Source organism: Coptis chinensis, chromosome 2, assembly GCF_015680905.1.
Source record: "Coptis chinensis isolate HL-2020 chromosome 2, ASM1568090v1, whole genome shotgun sequence".
In the NCBI taxonomy this organism is placed as follows: domain Eukaryota; kingdom Viridiplantae; phylum Streptophyta; class Magnoliopsida; order Ranunculales; family Ranunculaceae; genus Coptis; species Coptis chinensis.
Genome location: NC_141457.1, coordinates 102,792,707 through 102,810,253, shown reverse-complemented (window position 1 = coordinate 102,810,253; position 17,547 = coordinate 102,792,707). Strand labels below are relative to the sequence as shown.

The following is a 17,547-nucleotide window of genomic DNA, read 5'->3' as shown; positions in this document are numbered from 1 at the left end:
AGGAATAAGATCTACTAAATTTAGAAGATATATCTGGGACATACAACTCCATGTTTCAATTTACTTCACAGGAGGGAAGATAGATAAGACTATCAATGATGGAGGAGGTCCTTTCGTTTTCGTAATAAGTGGGCAAAATCATCATAAAATTGGGTCTCTTCTTCCATTCAAAATAAGCCTCCCTCAATTTGCCCATTATATGTATACGATACTCAAAATGAATTGAAGAATAGGATGCAAATATTCAATGAATATAATGAACTTTCGATCCTCGCAATTGTTGATGGATTGATCAAAATGTTTGATCAACACAATAAGGTTATCAGTCTTTTAGGATGGCTAGAGACAGATTTAAAGAAGATGAAAATGATTGATGTCCGCCTAAGACTTATTAATTCTCGGCAGAGATGGAAGACAATACAATTTGCCAACCGGCAATGAAGTTCAGCTTTAATTGAAGGGGATGGGTTTAATGTTAATGATTTTAGGGACATAATTGTTGAAACTAGAGGAGGTTTGGAGAGAATAAATGAATTGCATCCTAAATTCATGGCTTTGCAATATCCTTTAATGTTTCCCCGTGGTGAAGATGGCTATAGACCTGGGATTCCTTATAGAAGATTTCCTAATAGTGAGGAAAATGAAAGGGTTTTTAATATAGATGATCATAAAAGAGATACGGTTAGTATGAGACAATATTGGGCTTTTAGACTGCAAAGAAAGACACTAGAAAGTCGCCTACTCTGGATAGGCGGATGTTTACGTCAAACAGTCATTGTTGATGGTTATACATGTATAGAAGATCAAAGAATGTGTTGGTATCGGACACACCAAGAAGAAATTAGGGCTGATTTATACAGCAATGTGATGGATGCAAAGGTCAATGTGGTATATAAGTAATATTATTTAATTTTTAAATTTTATTTCCATTAGCTTATAATTTGTTTTAATCTATCAATAACCCGTTTTAAAATAAACACAGGTGATACTACAACAGCATCAATTGGTAAACGTTTGATCCTTCCATCAACATTTACAGAGGCCCTAGATACATGATCTGAGACCTACCAAGATGCTATTGCCATATATATATAAGGCAGACCACGATCTTTTTATTATTGTGACTTGCAATCCAAATTGGAATGAAATTCTTAGTTATCTACAAAAAGACCACGGACTATTGCCTAATGATGTTCCCGGACGTTGTGTGTCGAAAGTATTCAAAATGAAGTTGGAGTGCATTATGAAAAGATTGCATTATGGAAATCATTTCGGCAAGAGTCATTGCGAAGTTATAATCACATACCTTTTTTTTTTTTTTTTTTAGAATAGATAATGTCCAAGAAGACTATAAATTGGCGTAGAGGAAAAACCTACAAAATGTGAAACAATAGTTAATAATTTATTCATAAATGTGGAATTCATGTTTGCTATTAAGCTGTAAAATGTAAATTTATGTGTTTTAACATCCTATATTTAGGCAGGGAGAACACACATACTAACTATTTATTATTATTTTGAAGTCCGAGCACCAATTGAGCTATGTGTTTTTTTATGGAAAAAAACAGTGCATTGTGGCTAAGATAATATATAGTCAAAGTTGTTAGAAACCAGATCGTAATGAAGAGGAGATGGGAGGAAAAAGAAGGAAGCTACCTTCACCAGTGAAAAAAACACACTAATCAAGTTATTATTTTGAAGTCCGAGCACCAAATTTTAGAAGTAAGAAGTCCGAGCACCCACTCTGGGCATAGTTGGTAAATGCTACAAGATGACAAGTAGACCTTCAGATATACTCAAGAATAACTCCCCAATGAAATGAAAACTGTCCTCATAGAACTCAGCCACAAAAGCAGAACTAGCATCCATCTAACAGAAAACTACCCATTTTTTTGTTGTGTCCAGGTGTCATTTACTTAGTTAATATACTTTAGTACCCTTTTAAATTCAATTTGTTAAGATTGATGCTTACGGTTTGTCTCATTTTCTGAGTGATCCATCTATTTCACTTCTTAATAGGAAGATATATTTCTTACTTATTGATAAGATCATTTAAAGACTGCTACTAAATAAATTTTTCTTTGTTGTGTATAGTATTGTATGTTATTGAATTTCAAACTTGAAAAGATTAACACTTTTTTGCTAAACAGCAAGAAACTATTACTAAATGCTCAATCATAATTTATTCATTGTGTAGCCCAGTATAATTATCTAATAACTAGATTGAAGCAATATTACGTGACAGCGAGATATACTAATTAATGATATTCATAAGAATCACATAAAAAATTAAGTGAAAGCCAATATAAAATCCATATCTCATAGCTCTACATATAACATGTGGATAACAGTTACACAATCGAACTTGAGAAGATAAAGAACCGTCCACATAAAAAATTAAGTAAAAGAAAATATAATATGCATATCTCATAGCTCTACATAGAATATGTGGATAATTGATTACACAATCAACCGGAAAGACAAAGAACCACCCACATAAAAAAACAAAGTAAAAACCAATATAATATTTATACCTCATAGCTCCACATAGTTATTATAATTTTCATAATAATTTAATATAACGGCACCCGTTCATAGAACGGGTTCGAAAACTAGTTATATATATATAATAGCAGTCCCTTTTCCTGCTCTCTGAGGGTGTCCACGTAGGCTAATTTTAAGTACCCTTTTTACTCACCAGAAATCAGGAGAGGAAAAAAAAAACCCCCCGAAAAAAGGAGAGAAAAAAGGAATTATATATGAGTCCCCCACAAATACGATTCTATACCCCCACGGTCTCCCCAAAACCTTCTTTCTCCACTTCCCCCAAAACCTTCTTTCTCTACTTCTAAATTCACGTAGAAAAGCACAACTAAAACTCTAAGACCACATTTGAATCCCTCCTAGAAGCAAAGGAATCTGATCCGATTGCTTCATATGAATCATACAATCATATTTCACTTTCGTTTCACGTTTTTTTGCTTCTATCGGATCAAAGTTTCAAATTCAGCACTTATCAATGCCTTTATGACAGAGCCGGAAGTCGATACACTTGTCACACAGGTTATTCTTTAATTATTTTGAAACTTCTTACCCCGACTCCTTCAGTTTTGGTCAATCATTGAACTCTTGAGGTTCTTTTGCGAAAGTGATTATGATCGTCTACAACTATCAACCAATCCATTTATGGAGAGGAATGTAGAGTTTTTGATTGAATGCATGGATGATCCATCAATGGAACAACAAAAGGTTAGTGCTTTCTCTTTCTTTTCTTTTTTTTTTTTTTATCTTGGCGATAGTTTTCCTTATCCTAAAAACCATGGCGAGGAAATTATTTATTTGGTTGTTTTTCAGTTTCAATTCTATTACCGAAACCTTTCACGTCCGCCAAGCCCAAAGAAAGAATCATGGCTTCAAAAGAGGAGATAATTCATGGACACACTCTGAAAACTGTTTTAACTAACGTTGTTTTCTGCACTTATAAATACCTTCATTTCCCTTTCTTAAATGCACAGGGCCAAGAACATGACACGAAAAGTCTGCAGGACAAGAACCATTGCCCGAAGAGGACCCTACCAATCCCATCTTTAAGCCAGTTCCTGAGCCATCACGGTTGGATAGCTATCTCATAACAATAATCAAATGCAGTGTAAGAGGTGAAGTCTGTGTACTCAAAAAATTCATTGCACTCAAAAGTCTCAGACACTCATCTCTCGCAGCACTGTAAATTAACTTACTGTTAGGCAAAGCCAAAGTCAATATCCAGAGAGAAATATGGGAATTGTAGAAAACTTCGTAAGGGATCAAAGTCAGGTGCTTCAATGACATGTGGTGGTTGTCAAGGATCTGGTATGAAGGTTTCAATTAGACACCTTGGCCCATCTATGATTCAGCAGATCACGACTAGCATCCTTGCAATGAGTGCAAAGGCACTAGAGAGTCCATCAATGAATAGGGACCTCTGTTCTCAATGCAAAGCAGGTTGAAAAGGGTTGTCTTGTAGAAAAAAGTAGGTGGAAGTACAAAGGTTGAAAATGGAACATAAAATGGGCGTAAGATAACCTTCCTTAGTGAAGTTGATGAAGCGGTAGTTTATTTTTGAATTTCCCTCTGAATGTATTCTTCATTTATTTTTATTGGTTGATTGATTTTTAAGTTTGTTTGATATAGGTGTACGAAGGAAAGAATGGGTTGATTTTTAACAGTGAATGCATAGTGTCATGGAGAATGCCTTTTTGAGACGTTTGATTCTAATGTGTGCACAGGTAATTAATAATCTGCTCTTAATAATCATTTTCTTTTATCTAATTTATCTTCTCAATTTTGATGCTGCATTTTAGTTCTCAGAATTATCGTTATTATCTATTTCAATTGTTCTAGTAATAATAACCCAAAAAATAGAAAACAAACCTTTCTTCAAAACAAACCGAAATCTCAAAACTTTCCATTCTTCTCTCAAAACATCTAGCATCTCTCTCACTCGAGCTCCATTCTTCTTCTTTGGCATCTTCTGCGCGAATTTTATGTGCTTCTTTCAACCAAGATAATAGGTTATTAATAATTAACATATTATTATGTATTGACTGAATATGGTATCGTATTGATTGAATTGTTATTTTTATTTGGAAAAATTGATCGATTGGGGTTTTATTATGAAACCGAAGGCGTTGTTGTCAAAGTGATAACTCAAATTTCATCATTCAATTTTTAATTATTAATTTGCATGCTTTTTATTTTATTTTTTTGTTACTAGCGGTTGGAGCATTTAGTATTATAGAGGTGCTATTTAGTTCAAGTTTTCTTGCCACAGTAAGAGCAGGGGAGCAAGAATATGCAAAGTTCCTCAATCGTTATTGTTACTTATGGATTATGTTTTGTTACACCAGGCACTTAACGTGTTCTAATCAAACTGCAACAACCATTAGTTTTTCTGGAATCCAGGAAATAGTCACTCAATATTAAAAACTATTTTAAATAGGGGTAGTTTCTTTCAACTTTAAGTGCTCGCTTCGATACAAATCTTATATATGCCTGCAATAGCCCTATATTCCATAAGATAGTTCTGTCTTTAAGTACAATGGAAGTACAAACTGAAAAAAATAACAACCTATGGCCATATATCAATTGCCATATTCTGTTTTTGAGTACAATCTTTGGAACAACATTGTTAAATCTTGCAGAATATGCATCAAAAGCTGGGAAAGATGAATTTGAAGCTAGCGTGTCTCTGACTCGCGAGTGGTGTTGCTGAGCCTCATCCTTCTATATACGTATGAGACTCCTGATATATTTATTGTTTTTTTTTTTCATGACTGCGTTTCTCCAGTTTTCTATTATGACATTGTTCTTTATTTTTTGGTAGTTATTTTTCAGGTTATTGGAACTAAGAACAACACAAGAAAATTCTGAGACAGTGCAGAGAGCAGTATCACTAATTCCATTATCTCCCAGGTCAGAAGCACTCTCATCAGAGAAAGATGAACTTTCGCTCTTAAAGCGGTCCGAGAAAAGTGAACATTCTCAAAAATTATGTATCTACTCAAGAGTAAAGAAGACGATTCATTGAACCTCACGATCCGTTTGACCGCATTCCCTTGATGATAGCGAGGAAGGGGGAGTTGGAGGACAGCAATGATGAGTCTAATCTTCTAAGTCATTTAGTTATGGCATTTTGGCCTATGCAAATTTTGTTTGGTGGATCATATTACTCACGATATGAGAATTAATGGAGACTCAGGGATTTGATTTACTGCAGCCATCACAAACCAGATGTTGGTAGTTTGCCTATTGAGTATTCAACAACATTAGTCCCTGAGCAGTCACTTTTGCAGAATTCAAAGAGAAGCTTTCTTTTGTAGAGGAAAAGGAAACTAAGCTTCAGATCTCCTGAAGCGAAGGCGAACCACTGTTAAAGAAAGCATATGGAGAAGAAGGTGGGAATGACATATTCTGATGAGTCTTTAGCCCTTGGGGTAACCATCTACTTACTTTAGTTATATGATTTTTTTTAATATACTATTAAATGTAAAACTTACTTGAAAGTGAAGATAACAAATTTCATAAAAATCGGAATTGATAGATATGAAACCAATGTTTTTCAAGTGATTTTGCAATTCTTGGCAATGGGGACTGGAGTTATTGGCATGTTTTTTCCCTTGCGATTGGTGATTGCATTAGCTTTAGCTCTCACTCATATCGCTTGCCCTGGGGATTGCATAAACATTGCTCGCTGTATTATCCAACAATAGCAAATCAGGTAAGCTATAGTTAGTAATATATAAGACACATTCTGATTCTATTTTCTACTTGGCTTTGTAATGTATGGGATATAATCTAGATTTATAATAGGTAGGAGGCGATGGAACTTTCCTACATTTGGTGTAGACTGCACGAGTAAACACTGTGAGAGATCTCCTCATAACCAGAAATATCAAATCTCTGAATCTTGCCCTCTGATGGTACTTCAGTTTCATGACCAAAACCAGGTACATTTTGACCCCTCACAGTTTTTTTACACTTGACCAATGATGCTTGAGCCAATAGGAAAATTAGTTATGTGAGTATTTGTGATGAGTCTTTAAGTAAGTACGGGACTAATGGTTTTATGTCACAATATGCTGCTCTCCTTTGTTACTATATTGACCTCATTTGGTTGGAAGTGGGTTGTAGTTTTATCTTTCGTCTTAGCATAAAAATGAAACCACTAGGTATTAGCAGGTGTGTGTATTGATTTTACATTATATTGTCCACGTCTATGACCAAGTCATGAAAGCGCTTTCAAATGTATGTTATTATTAGTTGCTGTAAGGAACATTTGGGTTTGACCTTGCTATATTTTCAAGTTCTTTTGTTAACCCATAGGAATAACTTATTCTCGACCATGTTGAACTCCTCAAACTAGAATTTTTTGGAAGAAAACAAGTACAACAACACTTGGGGTGGCTATTAGGCACCACTTGGGCTATATTTTTAGCCTACACCTTATAGTGTCAAGTTGCTATAACTAAATTTTGGTGGATGAAAAGTTCGTGAATCACATTGATTAATCTATTTCGTGAGGTTTACAAGTAAAAACAAAGGATGTGCCAATTGTTTGTCTATTACTATTGTTTTACAAAGTCGAACATCGTTAAACAAGCAATTCAAGTAATAAGCTCTAATTTGGTGTATGTATTTCCGCTTTTAAAGTAAGTGGTGATAGAGTCTTGGGTGGTCCGACTTTTTTTCGTTTGTTCAAGCAACTCTATCAGTTTATGTATGTGTACGCGTGTGGGTATTGGAGAAGAACATTTTAATAGTGTTTGTTTGGATCATGCTAAAGTTGTGATTATTAGTTCCGATATTGACTGCCCTTAGAATTAAAAACAGCCCCTACTATTGCTCTTCTCTGTTAGAAACCGATACTTAAGAATTTGATGATTAATTAGGATCCAACTATAACCCAAAAAGAATTCCGATTGGCATATAATAACTTACCCAAAACAAAAACCTTCCTTAAAAAATCCGCGATTGATCTTCTCTTCAACACTTTCTTCCTGATCGAAAGGATTTTGTCACACTATCTATTGCTGATCGAAAATATGAGATTTCTTTTATGAACTTTAAGGCTGTCAGTAGCATGCATTTGACCTTGATGATATGCACAATGGGCATTCGGATTATACCACCTAGGCAAAGGATCAGGAACAGGCATGTGCTCCAACAAAGTTAGCAACCCCTTTCGAGGAGTTGAGGTAGAATTACACTCATTGGTTGATTGAGGGGAGTGAAATTCCTCTCGGGTCTAACCTGATTTTTATTTAGGACTTGAGCTGATTGTTTTTAGTATGATGCTCCAAATTTAAGATGGTATCGATCAGATCGGGCTATTTTAGTATCTGGCCCAAGGACCTATGTTTTCCATGTCACCAACTAAAAGTGGTCCACCTGAAGGGGCATGTTGAGATATATTGTCTGTGGTTCCACAAGCCTTGCGTCATAGTTTGTGGTTCCACAAGCCTTGAGTCGGATGCTCACATTTAAGATACTGTTAAAGCAAGCTATTGTTTTCGACTGTGGTAAACTTTTGTATGCTTTAAAAGTTTGAAGTTTAAACATGCTAGAGCTGCTTATTTCACTAATCCTACTAATACTTTTGACTAATTTGTGTTGTATTGAGCAAAGTTCTTTCTTCAGATAATTTCTTCACAATATATCTTTATGTTCTTGCTTGCTTTGATACTTAGTACTTTGAAATTTGCAGACCAAAATTCTCCCAGCTAAGTATATAATGAAAACAGATGATGATGCTTTTGTCAGAATTGAAGAAATTCTATCTAGGCTAGGGAAAAAGACTTCTAATTCTCTCTTGTATGGTCTCATATATTTTGTGTCATCACCGCGATAGAGATAGAGACAAAGAAATGGTATATCATCGTGAGTGAGGTATCTTTCTATGTTAAATTTCTTCAAAGAAAATTGTAGGAAATATATGCACTAGAAATGTTTTTCAAAGGTTGGTTCTTTCTACAGGAGTGGCCTCATGCATCATTTCCACCATGGGCTCATAGTCCGGGATATATTCTCTCACGGGACATTGCAAAATTCATCGTTCAAGGCCACCAACAAAGAACTCTAAAGGTATATATTCACATAATCAAGTTTCTTCTCAATACAAAGATTCTGGGATTAGCACCTTTGTACAACTTTAAAACCTGTATCAGTTTAAATTACCAAATGGAAAGGCAAAATTAAGATTTTCAACAGAAATGCACGTAACAGATCTAAGATGTAGGCTTCTAAGAAGTACCCACTTATAATTCCATCTTATACTGCACATATTTTGATGAGCTGTATTTCTTTTTAATCTAGCCCAATATGAGACTATTGGTTCCTTCCTCTAACCTTTTTCTCAACTGATGTGAAAATTTTCATTTTTTAGCTCTTCAAACTTGAAGATGTAGCAATGGGCATTTGGATTGAACAGTTTAAGTAGAGTGGTCAAGGCATACATTACATCAATAATGATCGGTTTTATAATACTGGGTGTGAATCAGATTATATTCTCACACATTACCAAAACCCAAGAATGATGTTATGCCTCGGGAGAAGCTACAAAAGAACATCGCTGCTCACTGTTGTGACCAAACGTATTTTTTAGCAGGTGTCAGCTAAGTTACTTGGATTGAAGTGCCTACCAGAGAACTGGGTGCAAAGCTACCAAAAACTAGATATTCATTTTATAAGAAGATCCTAAACCTTGATGTTGAACTCAACTCCCTGACAAGGGTAGAAACTCGAAATAGTTTTAGGACTTCCTGATGGCTTGAACTTCCATATGAATGAGCAGTGTCTTGCATATGAAGTGTATCCAAAGAGGTTAAAACAACAACAGTACAGGAAACAAGACAAGCATTGGATTAATAATCATAGTCATAGATCTATGTACATATGAATTTGGTTGGGTTCATTCAAACTTTTTATTTTAATTAGTACAAGTATGTGTTACAAGTTATTCTAATTTTTTGGCAAAATTGATTTATTGTCGAGGGATTTGGGGATAATGTTATCTGCGTGTTGGGAAAAATATTAAATAGGGCCGTGTGAGTATTAGGATAAAATATTTCACCACATTGAGGTGCATGAAGGGCACTACGTGAGGTGTATGAAGGGCACTACATGTTCAGCTCAAAATTACTTCTGTGTTTATAATGGTATATTCATATTTTTAATTTAATTTTTTTATATTTATATTGGAATGCATTGCTATGTATTTTGATATGAGTTGCATCAATTCATCATTATCATGCTTGATTATAAGTTAGTGATTTTTTCAAATGTTATATAGTTTTACACTTTGGTAATCTTGAAGTTTCAAAATGATACTCACACACCGTCAAGCAATATAATTAAACTTATTATATCCAACCAATAAAAAATATTTTACTCCTATCTACCAAATGTAATGGCAACTACGACTACATGGTATTTGTCTTCCAGCTATTTACAAAGTTTTTGAAAATTGCTTTCAATTGAATCTTTGCTTTGACTTGAGTAAAAGTTACCGAAAAATATAATTTACATATCTCATACATAGCTTTACATTTTTATAATTTTTTTTTTCAAAATAAAAATTAATCATATAAAAGCACCCGTTCGTAGGACGGGTTTGAAAACTAGTTGTAATTATATAGGAGATACTAATTTATTTATTTATTTGAAACAAAATAGGAGATAATTATGTTATTTGAGTGAGATTAGGAAGGTTCTTTTAAATTATCAATAATAAAATAGGATTTGTTTTAATTTCAATATAGAAAATGGGGTAATTATTTAATTTAAGGGACATTAGAGAGGTGTTTCTAAATTATCAATAAACAAAAGAACCTTATTCAACTTATATTAATAAAAGTATAACTTATTCTAAATTTAGTGAGGGATGTATTTCTAAATTAAGTAAATAAGGAGATTTAAATTTGCCTACTCGAGAGTTGAGGAGGCTTCCGAATGATCCGGCTATCATATAGTGTAGAGATTAGTAAGCTTCACTTCGCTTTCCCCTTATCAAAACTTCATGAAGGTGTGAGAGAGAGCAGACACTAGAAATTTAGAATAGTGTGTTATGGACGTAGAGCATCATCAATGCGCTGCTATATGTTTTTGTGACACCTCAGCGATTTTTAGTCGATTAAAATTTCTAAAAACGAGTCAAGTACCAACACATTTGGACAAAATTTGGAGTTTTTATTTCGGACGGGAATAGTTGTCCTGTTCCAAATTAAATGTTTTATGTTTTGAGCCCAACGGTAGAAAAGCCCAACGATACAAAATTGAGCTATTTTAATTTTTTATTATAAAAAATAAAAAAATGTTGGACGACAAAACTTGTCCCGTCCCACTCTTGGACTCTTGGACGGCACAACTTGTCCCGTGCGACTCATTTCTATTTTTCTCAGTATTTTGGTTTGGAATTTGACAATTGTTAGAATAAGGACTCTTGGCAGTGCGTTGGAGGTCAAAATTGTCAAATTTATTTCCATATGTCACATTAGAAATGAGATTTGGCAATGCGTTGATGATGCTCTTGGCATCTCCAATGGGGGGCGTAAAATTACACCTCCACATAGGTGCAATTACGATTTTATACCTCTAATTGTAAACTATTGTATAGCCTATAAATATCTATATTCTATACTCCCCAATGGAAAGGTGTAAAAAAAATTAGATTTTAAACTCAGACGTCACTTAAAGTGACGTCCCTCTTTAATTTAAATTGGGACGTCACTTAAAATCCGAGTTAAAAAATTACTTTAGAATTAGAAAGGGACGTTACTTAAAGTGACGTCTGAAATTATTTTTACTCAGATGTCTGTTCGAGTGTCGCCCGAGCTTTTTATTAGCTGATATCGAGAGGGCGAATTTCCCACCCTCTCTATCAACTAATACTCTATTACTTACGGTATAACACCCCCATTGAAAAGAGTTTTTTGACATTTGGAGTGTAAAATTTCCATTCTATATGGTTTATACCCCTATTAGAGATGCCCTTATAGACAAATAGATGGGAAATTCAATGTAGAAGTTTTTATTTCCCAAAATACCCCTATTGCTTAATTCCCACGCTACACTCATTTCGGTTCATTTTTGGTGTTGCTATAGAAAAATTGTTTCCGAAACTACAAATCCACGTATAATAGTAACTATCCCCAGGCGTAATTAGGCTGTGCTTATTTCCCACGCTATCCCCTAGTGCTTATTTGCATCACGTGCACGTATAGTAACTATTTCGAGTTGTTACCGGCACAGCTGGATCCTTGCGATAATACTTGGTTTCCAAGTCTCGAATCGGACCGACCTAAAAAGTCTATTATAAATCCAACATCTCAACGCGTGGTGTTGTACCATATCAACAGGTCCTTTATTAGTTCCCAAGCGGTTTCTACTAGGGGTGGGCAATGGGCCGGGTCGGGCTAGCCCGGCCCTAAACATTTAAAGCCCTTTAGAAATTAGGTAGGGTCGGCCCGCCCTAAAAGTCGCAAGCATAGGGCGGGTCGGGCCGGTCATAAGTCTAAACCTCAAGCTCGACCACGACCACTAGCCTCTTTTAAAGGCTTTAGGGTCGGGCTTTAGGCCTATATATTTTTTTTTTTACTACATCGCTTTTTAAAACTCATTTATATTACAAAAATGTACAATAATCTACAAACTCAAAGTCCAACCAATCTAAGTAATAATCCTCAGATAAGTCCAAAATTTAAAATGCACATCCACAATCTAATGAATCGTGAGTTCTGAATTTGTTCTTCCTCAGACTCAAACCTCACTAAAATTACATTTAACATTGAAATACATGACAAATAATTATATTATCATTTTAAAGGAAGAAAGAATAGATATAAAGAAAAACATAATAGTTTTGGTTAAGGTCATGGAAGTTGTTAAACTATTTGTAATATCATAAATTATTTCTATAATAGATTCAAACAAATATAATATTACCTTTCTTCTAATTTAAAAAGTGATTCAAGCTTTCAGATATGGAAATGAAAATATTGGCTTTTGAACAAGTGATGGAGAAGGTTTTGAGATTACAAATGTCATTTTTCCGACAAAGGTTGTTTTGGTTTCTATGTTACAAATGTCCGCTCTGTATTTTGCTTTTTAATGGTGTGGAAGGAAATCTTTAGTTTTAGACTTGGCTTGGATGTGAATAAAAATATAATTTATAAGAAATAAGTGGTAGAAAAATCGAGAATAATAAGTTATGGACTTTGACTTGATGATCAAAGGAATAAAGTCTTATTTTTATTAGGCTAGTGCTCATTGTTCTTCATGGTCGCTAAGTTGACAAGTTTTTGTTATATAAAACAAGTTATCGGAAGTACCTTGGGTGTAAGTGATAAATCACAAAAGGACAATGTTATTTTAATTGAAAATATTTAACAAAGAGTTGGACAATTATGGATGTGTATTTATAGTGAAAGTATGAAACAGGGCGGTTAGGGCTTGGTTAGGGTCGGCCTATGTTTTAGAATCTTAGCCCCAAATTTCCCTAGCATTAGGGTCGGGTCGGCCCTACCTAAACTCTGGAGGGGCTTTAGTTGTGAAGACTTTATAGGGCTTAGGGTCGGGTCGGTCAGGGCCGGGTTAGGGTCGTTAGGGCCAAATTCCCACCCCTAGTTTCTACTATCTCGAAATCTATATGGCAAGTAGCTTACGTACGTGTCGGTAACGTTATTTGCACCCTCTTTAGTTTCCCCCTTTTCACCATCTTTACTCTTTTTTGACATACTTGTATGGGTAGGCATGTCATTTGGGCCCTCCACCAGCAAAAAGTGAGGATGTATTGCATGGCAAGTTATTAAATCTAGGTTGTCTTAGCCCAGCGTAACGGTACAGCGACCGCATGCTAAAATCCCTCCTGCCTTAATTGAAATATGAATTCTAGCTTTTTTACAGCTCGTTTAAAGTTTTGGAATTTCTGTTAGATTAATTAGTGTTTTATTAGTTAGTGTTTATTCTTTTTGTTAAATCTATGTATTAATTAACAACTTAATACACACTTAGGGGTTGTTTGTTTTTTGGGGTTTCAAAGATTCGCAGAGGCCCAAACATAAGTTTTCAAAGATTCAAATGATGTTGAGAGTTGTTTGTTTTTCTAATTGTCTTCGCTCAAATGTAGAACTTCGCCTTCATTCCTGTAAAACCCACGAATGCTGAAATTCTTTTCTTGTCGCAACATATGTCAAACATGCCCTTCATCTTCTCTTCCCTAACTTTTCAAAAAGAGCGACAAGAGAAAAAAGAGAGACAAAGCCAGAGAAAAATAGAGAGAGTAGGAGATTTCTTTGAAACTAACGGAGGCTTGGGTGAGTTGAAGACGAAGTGAATTCTAAAAGATTTGATAGTGGTACCAAAATATTGGGTATTCTTTGCTACAAGCGTTCAAGGCCTATTTATTCTTATTTTAATAGTAAAATAATTAAGAGAAGATATGCAAAACAGGAAAACAAGGGCAAAATCACATCGTCAGACGCTTTTACAACCAAAAAAGAAAAATGATTTTGATTGTTCAAAATTGAGTATTAAGTTTGATAAAATTTACTTATAAAAAAAACAAATAAATAAAATAAATAAAAAGGAAAAATCCACATAACTTCTACATTTTTCAATTATAAACATAAACAACTTTCAAATTCAAATAATTTGATAGAAACTCTCTGCATGCAGTCTTTAGTTTTAGATACCTGGGATAAAGTGGTCAAAATGATTTGTATTCAAATGCTCGAAAGTTAGGTCATCCGCGACATAAAACAAACATACTTTTCCAAGTTCAAGAATCAAAGGATGGGTCAATTCAAAGATTCATAATTCACCGCTCAAAGGCTCGAAAAAAAAAACGACTCCTTTAATTTCACTTTTTGATTGCGTAAGGTCTTCACAGCTAGAATTTGAATGGAAAACATCAAAATTATTCTTCTATGACTCCACTCTTTAATCAAGAATGTTAAGAGATGAACGCTCTTTTTGTTTCCCCCTTGAAAATTTATGAAAATTTTATGCTTTAGAACAGAGGTAAAACTAAACTGATTCAAAAGCACCGTTCTTGCACCGAGTTTGAGTCATACATTTGGACCGAGGTAAAATTGATAACAGGGGTAAAATTGTCCAAATGATTTATATTCAGCATTCAGAGCCAGGTCATTATGACAGAAAACAAACATGTTTTTCAGAGTTCAGCAATCAGCATTTAGCATTCAGAAAGTGGGCCATTTAGCATTCAGCATTCAACATCCATAGGCTCAAAAAAACAAACCAACCCATAGCCTGAAATAGTGATTTTGAAGCTAGACAGTATTTTAAACTAAAACAACTTCTGAAAAAAGTAATTCTTCAAATTTTACATAAAAAACTCAATGTTTTGTGCTGCTGTTTTTCAAATATTTGTTTTCCAAAGTTCAAAAACAAATGTTTTGCTTCTTCAGTTTGTTCAAAAAACGAATGTCTCCATTATTTCAAAAGTTCTGCTATTTGTTTTACTCTACTTGGTAGTAGAAAATTTTGATGCAGTTAGAAGCATTTGCAAAGGTGTTCTCCATGCTTGTGAATCTTTCTATGGAAATTTCTCTTGGCAAATGACTTGGTGGGAGGTTCTTTTGTACCAAATGAGACTTGCTCGTCAAAATTATCTCAGTTCAGTAGTAAGCACCAAACTATCTGTTTACTCTTTCCGTGCTTCTTGTTTGAAATCCTTTGACAAATATTTGCAAAACACATTTGGTTGAATAAAGAAATTTCTCATCCCAAAAGTATATTTTTTTTCTTCCTTTTTGTATTTCCATGATATAGAAATTTTGTACTTCATTTCAGAAAAATAATCATTGTGGTGCTATACAATGTCACGTCCTTTAATTTGATAAACATACACCTTTTTTGTAAATTTAAAACATTCCCTTTATTTGAAAATTTTCACATGACTTGTCTGTGGTTGTGTGAAAATATGGCAGCTTGCTTGTCTGTGGCCAGTATGTTAGTATTTGAGCCTGGAAGGTCTTACTCAGCATACAACTTGTGCGAAAAGCTGATTCCATTATGTGGTTCATGTCATCCAATATGCTGGTGAAATGTGGCAGCTTGCTTGTCTGGTTTATTGAATGTTACAATGGTGCTGATAAGACGCTCATTGTACAAATCTCTCTGGTACGATTTAAACTTAATTTTTTTGTATCAGAGTATTGGTAATTCAACTCTGAAATCTTTGTCCTTGATAACTATATGTTGTAGATTATGTAATTTTACAGAAATCAGCAGAAGTCTTCCCGCCCTTAGTCACAGATCACCCACCCAAACCTTTGTCAGAATCTCCGATGCCTTAACTCGAGGGTTTAACACATTCGACGCTGGGGACAATGATCTGATTTTGGTACGACTTTTTATTAAATAATAGTTTTGAATAGGATACTTAATAGTGGTTGTTCAATTGCATGGAAAATATAATATAGAAATACATGAGTTTGTGTGTATGTAAAGAATGCTCAAATTTGTTTGCAGTTAAATTCTAGGGTTTCATCGCTTTTCCCCTTGTCACCATCTTTACTCTTTGGACGAAAATTAGGGTTTGTTTGTTTGTTTGTTTGCTTAAATTGAGTCTAAATTTTAGGGTTCATTTGTTTGTTTAATTTAATTTGACGTACTTTACCTGAGTTTAACTCGTAGGGTTTACTAGTTAACAATTGAAGGATGAATTCTAGGGTTTTTGAACCAAATACTTTAACAAGTTGTTTGTAGTTCTAGGGTTTTCTGTTAGATTAATTACTATTTTATTAATTTGCAGCGATTGTGAAATTTGTTCCTTTATGCAATTCTTAATTTTGCGAGATAAATTAGGGTTTTGTCTATTTTACTTATTATGCTAAATTGTACTGAATGCTTGAATTATAAAATTGTTCAGTGCACTTAATACACAATTAGCCCGAAATAATGGTTTTGAAGACAGATTTTGTTTGCTAAAACAATTTTTTTATTTTTTTCTGATTTCTAACCAGTTGGTTTTGGCACGACTTCTCGAGAAAGTAATCTATTCCTTCTCTTTCTTCAAAGTTTATATAAAAACTCAATGTTTTGTGCTACTGTTTTTCAAAAAATTGTTTACTTCTGTTTACAAGAAAAACTCAAAATTTGTTTTCCAAAAATTAATAGATCCTTTTTTCCAATATTCAAAACAAATTTTTTGCTTCTTCAGTTTGTTAAAAAAACACTTCTCTTTTTAAAAAAACGAATGTCTCCGTTATTTCAAAAGGTCTGCTATATATTTTACTCTACTCTTAAGGGTGTCTTTGGCTATAAAGGGGATATTCGTGGGTACATCTCACTTGGTAGTAGAAAAATTCCGCATTTGCAAAGGTATTCTCCATGATGCTTGTGACTCTTTCTATGGAAGAATTCATAGTGTGAGGGGTGTGGAGAAATTTCTCTTGGCAAATGACTTCCTACTTTGTGGGTTTATTTTTGTACCAAATGAGACTCACTCGTCAAAATTCAATCAGTTCAGTATTATTTTTGTACCAACACCAAAATCCTTTGACAAAATTTGCAAAACTTATTTGGCAAATGATAGGTTGAATAAATAATTTCCTCAACTGAAAAGTATCTGTTTTCCAAACATAAATTCATGGTTTCTCTTTTGTAATTAAAAAGTGACTTGAAAAACCTGCTTCTTCTTTTTTGCAAAAGAAACACATTTCCATGATATAGTGTAGAAATTTACACTTCCTTTCAGATAAATAACCAGTGTCATGTTATACAGTGTCATGTCCTTTAAATATAGGGTTAACTACCCCCACCCACCCACACACACACTAGATGAACCAATTAAGATTCCCCCCCCCCAATACACATTTAACTTTTTTTTTTTTTGTATTGGGGGGGTAACCCTTAAATATAAATGGGTTTGCGGTTTTTAGTCTTTTTCAATTTTATTAAACATAAATAACATGCATTTCCTTTATATGAAAAGTTTGTCTTCTTTTTTAAAATTTCCACATGTTTATCTGCTAAATTCTGAAAAAC

The 17,547-nt window shown here is 34.1% G+C and overlaps 3 long non-coding RNA genes across 15 annotated transcripts in view; all 3 read left to right on the top strand.

The window, feature by feature from the left end:
• Positions 1-17,547, top strand: part of LOC147519828 (uncharacterized) — a 48,971-nt gene that overhangs the window by 27,716 nt on the left and 3,708 nt on the right. For 7 of the 12 annotated variants that reach the window (XR_015212344.1, XR_015212343.1, XR_015212349.1 and 4 more), the window contains exons 1-2: positions 14,922-15,678; positions 15,763-15,901. This is a non-coding gene — a long non-coding RNA (uncharacterized LOC147519828). Of the gene's footprint in view, positions 1-14,921; positions 15,679-15,762; positions 15,902-17,547 lie in introns of those variants that run through there. The other 5 variants (XR_015212346.1, XR_015212341.1, XR_015212345.1 and 2 more) reach the window with 4 other exon arrangements.
• Positions 4,180-5,488, top strand: LOC147519830 (uncharacterized). Its single transcript, XR_015214304.1, has 3 exons — positions 4,180-4,265; positions 5,181-5,270; positions 5,363-5,488. It is a non-coding gene; the product is annotated as an uncharacterized LOC147519830 (long non-coding RNA).
• On the top strand, positions 5,744-8,375 carry LOC147519829 (uncharacterized). 2 transcript variants are annotated; one of them, XR_015214303.1, is made up of 4 exons: positions 5,744-5,933; positions 6,103-6,256; positions 6,349-6,485; positions 8,243-8,375. It is a non-coding gene; the product is annotated as an uncharacterized LOC147519829 (long non-coding RNA). The 2 variants fall into 2 exon arrangements; XR_015214302.1 differs by having other exon boundaries at positions 5,744-5,972.